The sequence below is a fragment of the Salvelinus alpinus genome, chromosome 13 (assembly GCF_045679555.1).
Source record: "Salvelinus alpinus chromosome 13, SLU_Salpinus.1, whole genome shotgun sequence".
NCBI lineage: Eukaryota > Metazoa > Chordata > Actinopteri > Salmoniformes > Salmonidae > Salvelinus > Salvelinus alpinus.
In genome coordinates, this window is record NC_092098.1 from 10,807,560 (window position 1) to 10,816,487 (window position 8,928).

The 8,928-nt window shown below is 41.2% G+C and overlaps 1 pseudogene; it reads left to right on the forward strand.

Moving 5' to 3' along the window:
* The first annotated feature begins 2,543 nt into the window (after window positions 1-2,543).
* LOC139538025 (tumor necrosis factor ligand superfamily member 13-like) lies at window positions 2,544-6,346 on the forward strand (annotated as a pseudogene).
* Window positions 6,347-8,928: the final 2,582 nt, after the last annotated feature.

An 8,928-nucleotide genomic window follows, 5' to 3' on the forward strand; every position in this document is an offset into this window, starting at 1 on the left:
TTAACACAGTATAGTTGGGCAGAAAACTCTCTTGGTGATAGTGGATCAGTAGACTGAGAATTGACCTTGGAGCATGTTTGAGAAGGAGTGAGTCAGTAAATGAGTAAGGACTGTAATACACTGGAGGCAAGTGTGTGTGTACACCTTAGAGTAAAAAAAGAGAGACTTGAGAGAAAGTGCCCCAGCACACTACAAGGGCATTCATCTGGAATGGAGCTAGAGTGTTCAGTCCAAATATGGGATGTTTTGCCATTTAAGCTAAAATTTGTCAGAAGAACATTGGAGATTAGACAAAGATAAAAGGAAAGGTAGCTATGTCTGCAAGGTTACATTGTGCGGTTACATTAATGTGTTCACATTAGGCGATACACTTGCACACACAAAAATAGCACATTTCCATGTGTGATCATTGAAGACATCTGTCATAGTCCATAGCTAGGTTTTCATCCAATTGGTGACAGATTTTCATGCAAATATTAATAAACATATGTAAAGAAAATATGCTAATTTGCCCGTCAGTGGTGTTTCCTCCAAACGTACTTTTGCGGATAAAAGTCGTGCGTGACGTAGCCTACGTAGTGCAAAAAAAGTATTTTTCTGCTTAAATTTTCATGTACCGAATAAAAATGGCATTTTCAACTCTACGGATAGTTTTGCCACAAACTGATGCATTAAATAGCAAATGTGCCTCCTCTGGTCGTGGCACGTGCTCTCTAGCCAATAGCTCGCAGATAGTGAGGTAGGCTAGTCTACATAATTATATAATTATGGATAAGGCCGATAATTAATTTTATTTGTCAAGCATCGATCATGTCACCAGAATAAGATTATCTTTATTTATTGGAAAGGAGCATCAAGATCACCGTTCACTTTCACCACCACGTGAATCATCATCATCATTTATAGTGGGAGAACACACACCATATCAATCGCGTGACTCCCAAGTTTACTTCGATATGATGGTTATTATATTAATATTTGAGAATAAAGGCGTTTCCACCACCATTTATAGCATAAATGGTACCGACACAAAAAGATCCCACCATGTCGAACGAACTAATTATCTATCGGCATATTATTAAATTGTAACCGAAACTACCTGTTTCCATCACGGCTATTTTTATTTATACGGTATGACTTTACTCGCATAAAAACTGGATGGAAACGTGGTTATTGATTTAAAAAATACATGTATTGATCAGATATAGGTGTAAGGTAATCAAATGAAACAAATTAAATAAATGAAGAAAACAACGTTTAGCAGGCACTAGTTTGCATCATGTCTGTCTTGAGCTTTTGGCCATAGGTTCTCGTTGACAAATGTCCTCTTTGTTCATGCACCTGGGGAAAAATCTTTTGCCATTTTGAATCCAAGCCTGACATAAGTCTGGACTGATGTCATGTCATTGCATACCTTATCCATGGCCTGAAGGAGGATGCCATGGCATGCTTCTGGGCATGGCAATCATACGCCTTCTACCTGTAATCATACGCCTTCTACCTGTATTGTAATCTTGTCATTTATTTTACAGTATTGTATTGTACTTATGTATTGTAGTGGTCTTGTGTGGCTCAGTTAGTAAGAGTATGGCCCAAGCAACACCAGAGTTGTGGGTTCGATTCCCACTGGGGTCCATAGGAAAATGCATGAACTCTGTTGGCACTTTGGATAAAAGCGCCTGCTACTTAAATGGCATATACAGTGAGATACAAAAGTATTGGGACAGTTACACATTTTCTGTTGTTCTGGCTCTTTACTCCATCTGGCACTTTGGATTTGAAATGATACAATGACTATGAGTGCAGACTGTCAGCTTTAATTTGAGGGAATTTTCATCCATCTCAGATGAACTGTTTAGAAATACAGCACTTAAAAAATATATAACAAATGTTTCTAAACATTTCTACCTTAATGTGGATGCTACCATAATTACGGACAGTCCTGAATGAATCGTGATAATGATGAGTGAGAAAGTTACAGACGCACAAATATCATACCCCCAAGACAAGCTAACCTCTCACCATTACAATAACAGGGGAGGGTAGCATTTCGGGGGGGTATGATATTTGTGCGGTCTGTAACTTTCATTTTTGAAGAGGCCACGTTGATTCCTCTCCTTTGCCAAGTGAGTTACTTAAGTTGCAATAATTCAGGATGTATCATTTCAAAAGATAAGCCATTATTTCAGATAATAAGAAGCTTACATTGTGTTGTTGCTCGACAATGTTCAAGTGTTTTCCACACCCTCCGGAGGTCCAAGGTTGTACAGCTTCAGAGTTCAGAGATTGAGACTGAGCCCAGCCCTCCTCCCCCACAGTCTAGCTCCCTGTCACAGAGCAGAGAAGATTTCTGCCACAGGATTCTATGTCAGACAAGATGACTCCCCACCAACAACCTCACTCTATTATAAACACATACAGTATGCAATCAATGTTTGTAAATGCTCCAGTCAAATGCACTCTTACTGATAGAGGTCTATATCTGTTGCTTCATTAATGAAGAAGTGTCTCCTGAGCCCGCCACATCCTACAGCCCTTTTCAGATGCCGAGGTTCTCAAACAAACCCAAAGGACTAGTGAGTAAACCACAGACTGTTAGCCTATGACTTAGTAGCCTAAACATATGTTTCACTGGGGCTGTCTTTATGTTTAATTGGTACAACCTCCTATGATTGAGGTAAAGAGTTTGTTTGTTGTTCATTACGTACACAGAAGGTTGGCGTGGTCATGGCAGAAGCACCTCCAGCAGGATAGAGAGGTAACAAAAGGAGGAAGGCTGGGTCTTGGGAAACTACCCTCTCCAGCTGAACTGATGGGCCGGAAGAAGAAGGGGAGGACAGGGGAGCAGCACAGGGCAGCCAGGTGGTGCAAGCCAGAGTGGCAGCAGTGATGCAGCACATTGGGGACCTCTGCAGGAGACCGAGCTCTATTGATCAGCAAGTGTGAATATCCCTTATTCTACTGTGATGTCTTTGCAGAGTCTCTTTGGAACAAGCATCCCATCTTGCTCCTGGTGGGAATCTGATGATGTCATTTGTCCTGGCAACTGCTGATCGACAACCAAGGGGGGTTGGCAAGGCCCTTGTCTGTCCCATAATGAATTCTGGGACAATGGGCACACTGCAGAGTAGTAATTGTATTTTAATATATTTATCCAAAGCAGTTCACCTTGTATAAAGGGGAAATAGTTTGTATTGATCAGATTAAGAGTTTGAGGGAAATGTTTTGTATTGTTACATTACATTTGTTCAGATTTTACAGCTTAAAAACGCTGTACAACACTTGGACAGTTCATTTTATACCGGATAGCCAGGCAATGAAATAAAGGGAGGAAATAAATACAGAAAACTGAACATTTTAATTTGCATTCCAAGTGTGACTAGTATGGTCTTGAACTTGGGAGCTTTATATGAGGAAATATATTAGAGAAAACAAACGCTGAAGGATTTGCCTTGGCTGCTCACTTCACTGCTGTTTTGACAGCGAGCCCATTCCTCTTGTCTGAGAAGGCTTTCAGTTCTCGAAGGGCTGGCGAGGCAGTTTTTGAGGTAGTGAAGTGGGAGACTAGCGGCCTCAGCCTTCGACTGAGTCCATCTCTTAAAGGACTTTGACCTTGTTCTGTCAAACCCAGACAACCTGACTAGACATTTATTTCTTTATTTATGTTTAGCTTTCAAGGGGAATATGCTGTGCGGTAAGCCATTTCCTTCGAAAGCCAAAGCATATAAATCCATTTATTATAATGTATAGTGCTGCAAACCCATTGAACTGTGTTCAGTTATTAAAATCAGTTATTTTTATCAGCAACCTGTCTGTCTTGGTCACTGTCTTTCTCAAAACAAATTGTATTATGCATATTTAATTTGAAAAAAGGCATGAACCTTTGCTTTAGACTTCAATGTAGGATTGTCCTAATGTCATTATGTAGGCCTACTGTAGCCTATCACTTTGTTTTCACACGCCCTCCAAGTCTTGACATAAGTTATTTTGTAATTATAGAATGCATGAGTCATTGTTTCCCAAATGATGGGATCAATAATTCCTCGAGCCCATTCTGTCATGATGACATTCAGAAAATGAAAGTAGCCTAACATATAACAGGATCATTACAGCCCTTACAAAGCCTTCATTGACAAGGGACGCCAACCCCTCATCCCTGCAGCAGTTGCAATCGCCTGTGTGACAAAGACAAACAGTTGTACAGTAAATGTTCATGGCACATATCTCCTGTACGCGGTGTCGGTGTTCTTGGCTGCATCATGGTGCTGCAGTCCAACCGCATCAGAGAGATGCAGATCGAACTGCGGGAGCTGCGTCAGTGGACCAGTTTGGTGTGCGGGGGCCTAGAGAAATTATCTGCGGATGATATCTCGCGCTGCGGGGTAGGTGAGTTCACACATTTAGGCCTACTCCATAGGTTATGGGCTATAGGAAAAATAAAACACAACTGTAAAACTTTGCTTGATTTGTGAAGTATGTTTTTGAGAATTTATGAGAAGTCAATAAATATTCTTAGGCTATACTCACTAGGCTATTTCTGATTTTGAACTAAGAAATCAATCAACATGCTTATTATTAGCCTAATGCTTAAAAAATAAGGCCTATTATCCACCACTCTTTTCAATGGAGTTGAAGTCTGGAAAAAGGATGACAATTAGGCTAGTTGATTGTTTACCACATATCTGAACCATCTGATTCCTCTGAGGTTCACATCTGGTTTTTGATACAGATATCTGACTCCCACAGACCTACCAAATGGGATGGAATTAGAGGAAGGAGGGAGAGGTGCACTGGTCAGTCTCTTGTAACACACACTCACTCACTCACTACGTTGGCACTGACTACAATACTTTCCAACATTCTTTTGTCTCTAACACACACATACACTTCATGTTTGTGTTTGTTATCTCAGATGAAGATGATTACACTCTGGTGAAATGGGCTTTAGGACAGAGTCTAGGGGAGGGGCTGCAGGTCTCTGGTGAAATGGGCTTTAGGACAGAGTCTAGGGGAGGGGCTGCAGGTCTCTGGTGAAATGGGCTTTAGGACAGAGTCTAGGGGAGGGGCTGCAGGTCTCTGGTGAAATGGGCTTTAGGACAGAGTCTAGGGGAGGGGCTGCAGGTCTCTGGTGAAATGGGCTTTAGGACAGAGTCTAGGGGAGGGGCTGCAGGTCTCTGGTGAAATGGGCTTTAGGACAGAGTCTAGGGGAGGGGCTGCAGGTCTCTGGTGAAATGGGCTTTAGGACAGAGTCTAGGGGAGGGGCTGCAGGTCTCTGGTGAAATGGGCTTTAGGACAGAGTCTAGGGGAGGGGCTGCAGGTCTCTGGTGAAATGGGCTTTAGGACAGAGTCTAGGGGAGGGGCTGCAGGTCTCTGGTGAAATGGGCTTTAGGACAGAGTCTAGGGGAGGGGCTGCAGGTCTTTGGAGAAACGGTCACCATGGTAACTGAAGGGACTTACTTCATCTACAGTCAGGTAGCCTATTGAAACATAGACATATTGTCTGTCATCTCTTGAGAGAATGTCAAGATCCCCTCTATACCATCGCTTTGTTTGTGTTCAGGTGCTGTATAGACGCCACATGAACTATGGGTCATGTGATCAAGAAGCGTCTACATGGTATCGAGACTAGCTTGATGACGTGCATACAGAGCATGCTCAGCAACATCACTGTGGCCCAAAACACCTGCTACACAGCCGGTGAGTCTTCCCAACCCCAGCCAGTGTGTGTTGCAAACGAAATTCAAATTAATTACTTATAATACGGAACACAATTACTGCACTACTCCACCCAGTGCTGAAGTTCCTGGTGTTTCTCCCACAGGTGTCCTTTACTAAGAGCCAGGATCCACTCTGGAACTCTGCATTCCCAGGAAATCCGCTGGACTCGTCCTCAAGCGTCACACCACTTTCCTTGGCACTGAGTGATGATCTAACACAAAACCATTTCCCTCCAGAACCCTACAATCCATTCCCTCAGTATCTATTACCCAACATGCAGACCTACTGCGTTGTGTTACCTCATATTTTATGAACTCTTATCAATGTAAAATGCCTGCAAGTATTAAGCAGCCAGTATTTTCCTCTCAGCGTTCATGTGGTAGTATCCCAGGTACAGAAATGTTACCAAATATCACAAAATTGACCAGAAGCCTACTTCAATATTGAAAAGTGCACTGATGTGATGTTTGAATTCCACAATTGAAAATATATACATATTAAATAATCTAACTAAATATTATACAGTACTACAGTGTACAGAATCATTGTACATTTCCCTTTGTTAAATTCGACTTTCTCAGTTTGTAATCCTTGGAAGACTGATATATGAGCCAACAGGGACCTCTTGTGGTCAATTCATTAGTGACTATGATACGTTGTGGTCAATGGTTCTGGAACATTGGTACCGGTACTCAGCTCCGGTGAGGTCCTACCCAAATCAAGCACGGATTATTTCGTCATGTAAATTATTCATGACGTCACTCGCGCGAAACTATAAAAGTTGCGCCAGCCACACGCAATCACAAGCCGGAAGTTAACCACGCCCTCCTCCTTCCCCTATCGGCATTGCCTCCTCTCATCCCATGAGATGACATGCATGGATAGAAAAGAGCAGAAGCTCTGAGATATCCAATCAGGCTCCAGTCCTACCTACCTAACCTATCACCTACCTACCACCTAATCGACATAGCGTGAAATACCGATCATCAAAATGCCCAGAAAACGCAGCTCCTCAGCCCGACCCGCCTAGGACCAGGCTATTTTTTTGTGGTATCTGTACTTTACTTTCCTATTTATATTTTTGACTACTTTTACTTCACTACATCCCCAAAGAAACCAATGTACTTTTTACTCCATACATTTTCCCTGGCTCCCAAAAGTACTCATTATATTTTGAATGCTTAGCAGGATAGGAAAATGGTCCAATCCACTGCACTTATCAAGAAAACAAACCTGGTCAACCCTACTGCCTCTGACCTGGCTGACTCACTAAACACAAATGCTTGGTTTGTAAATTATGTCTGAGTGTTGGAGTGTCCCCCAGGCTATCAAAAAAAAGCAAAACATTGTGCCATCTGTCTGGTTTGCTTAATATAAGTAATTTGAAATGATTTATACTTTTACTTTTGATACTTAAGTATATTTTTGCAATTACATTGATACTTAAGTATATTTTATACCAAATACTTTTAGACTTTTACTAAAATAGTATTTTACTGGGTGACTTTTACTTGAGTCATTTTCTATTAAGGTTTCTTTACTTTTACTCAAGCATGACAATTGGGTACTTTTTCCACAGGGCAGGAGACATTAGTTGAGTAGGTTAAACATCTCACATTAGTTGAGTAGGTTAAACATCTCACATTAGTCTGTAAATTGCTTTTTGGACTGAAAAACTCATTGGCAAAAGTCTTCTAAATAAACATGAGGGCTTTTAATTTTGACGACTTTCTCATGTTATTGTTCAATAGTTATACTATAGTTTTGTTTTAAGGCTATCCATTAGGAATCAATGAGCTAGGCTATTATACACCACACACATGATTTAGGGTTAGGAATCAATGAGCTAGGCTATTATACACAGCACACATGATTTAGGGTTAGGATTAGGGTTAGGAATCAATGAGCTAGGCTATTATACACCACACACATGATTTAGGGTTAGGATTAGGGTTAGGAATCAATGCGCTAGGCTATTATACACACAAATAATTCATTTTGGTGCAGGCAACTGTGTTGTAGTAGGCTATTAACACAGCTCAGACTATCACGTATGATGGAATATTAAGAAAAAGGGATATCTCATTTTTGAAATGAGAAGTACATGTAGTCCATCAAGGTATGTTAATAAATAGCGTACAACACATTTGATGGTTCGTAAAACCAAAGTTCCAGAAGGACATAAACCTGGCCCAAGTAATCTGTATTTCAGTGGTATACCACAGACCACACTGTTTATAGCCCCTAGTACAGGGCATGGAATCGACTGTAGGAGTAGCATAGCGTCATTACTGTATGGCATCCTGTTGTTGTTTACGGTCACAATGCCTGTAATAATGTCTGTAATACTTTACAGTGACGCGTCTGACTAATACACTGTTTAGTCACTTCATGTAGGTGAGGAAGTGTGGCCAAAAGGGTCAGCCAGTGAAAATGGAAAGTCTCCTCTTCCTCTCCCCTGGCCGTATCAGAGCGCTGTAACCTTTATTGTGTGGTAGGGTCAGTTTGGACACTTAATAACAATCCACTCCAGGGTGAAGCAGCACCGCGCCCTCTCTCGCCAAGTTCCCATAAACAGACCTGATTAACAAAATACAAAAATCCCCGTCATAATCATTCAGTTTTAAGCTAGAGATATCTAGCGAAAATCGGTCAACTCACAAAAACATCTGTCGTGTCTGAACGGTACCGTCGAACTTCCGTTTGTAGCGTCCGGGCTACAAACTAAGGTGACCCCACTGTAGAAAGGGGAGATTCTCAAGAACACGATGGTGTTCTCTGTTGTGCTCTACAACCCCCACAAGAACCACGGGACCCGTCTGAGGGTAACCGGTACCCGGTAAAAACGTGAATGGAAGTATGGAGGTAGTTTTGTGCCTACCCAAATAAAGGAGTTAATAAATATGTGTACAAAATTGATATTTCTTGTGCTTTCTTATGTAACCTAGATATATGACAGACACTTTAAAACATTATTCCTTATGATTTTCTCACTGTATCTTTGCCATTTATGAATATGTTATTCAATGCATTTCTATGGGCTATAGTAGTAAATGTGAAATTTGATCAAACATTTTTTTTTATATAATCTTAAAACAATTCCATATGACAGCTTAGACCCCCCCCCCCCACACACACTTCCCAATGGCTTAGAATATTAAGAATTAAGGCAACACTAATGACTTTTCAAATGTATCCAATAGAATGCCC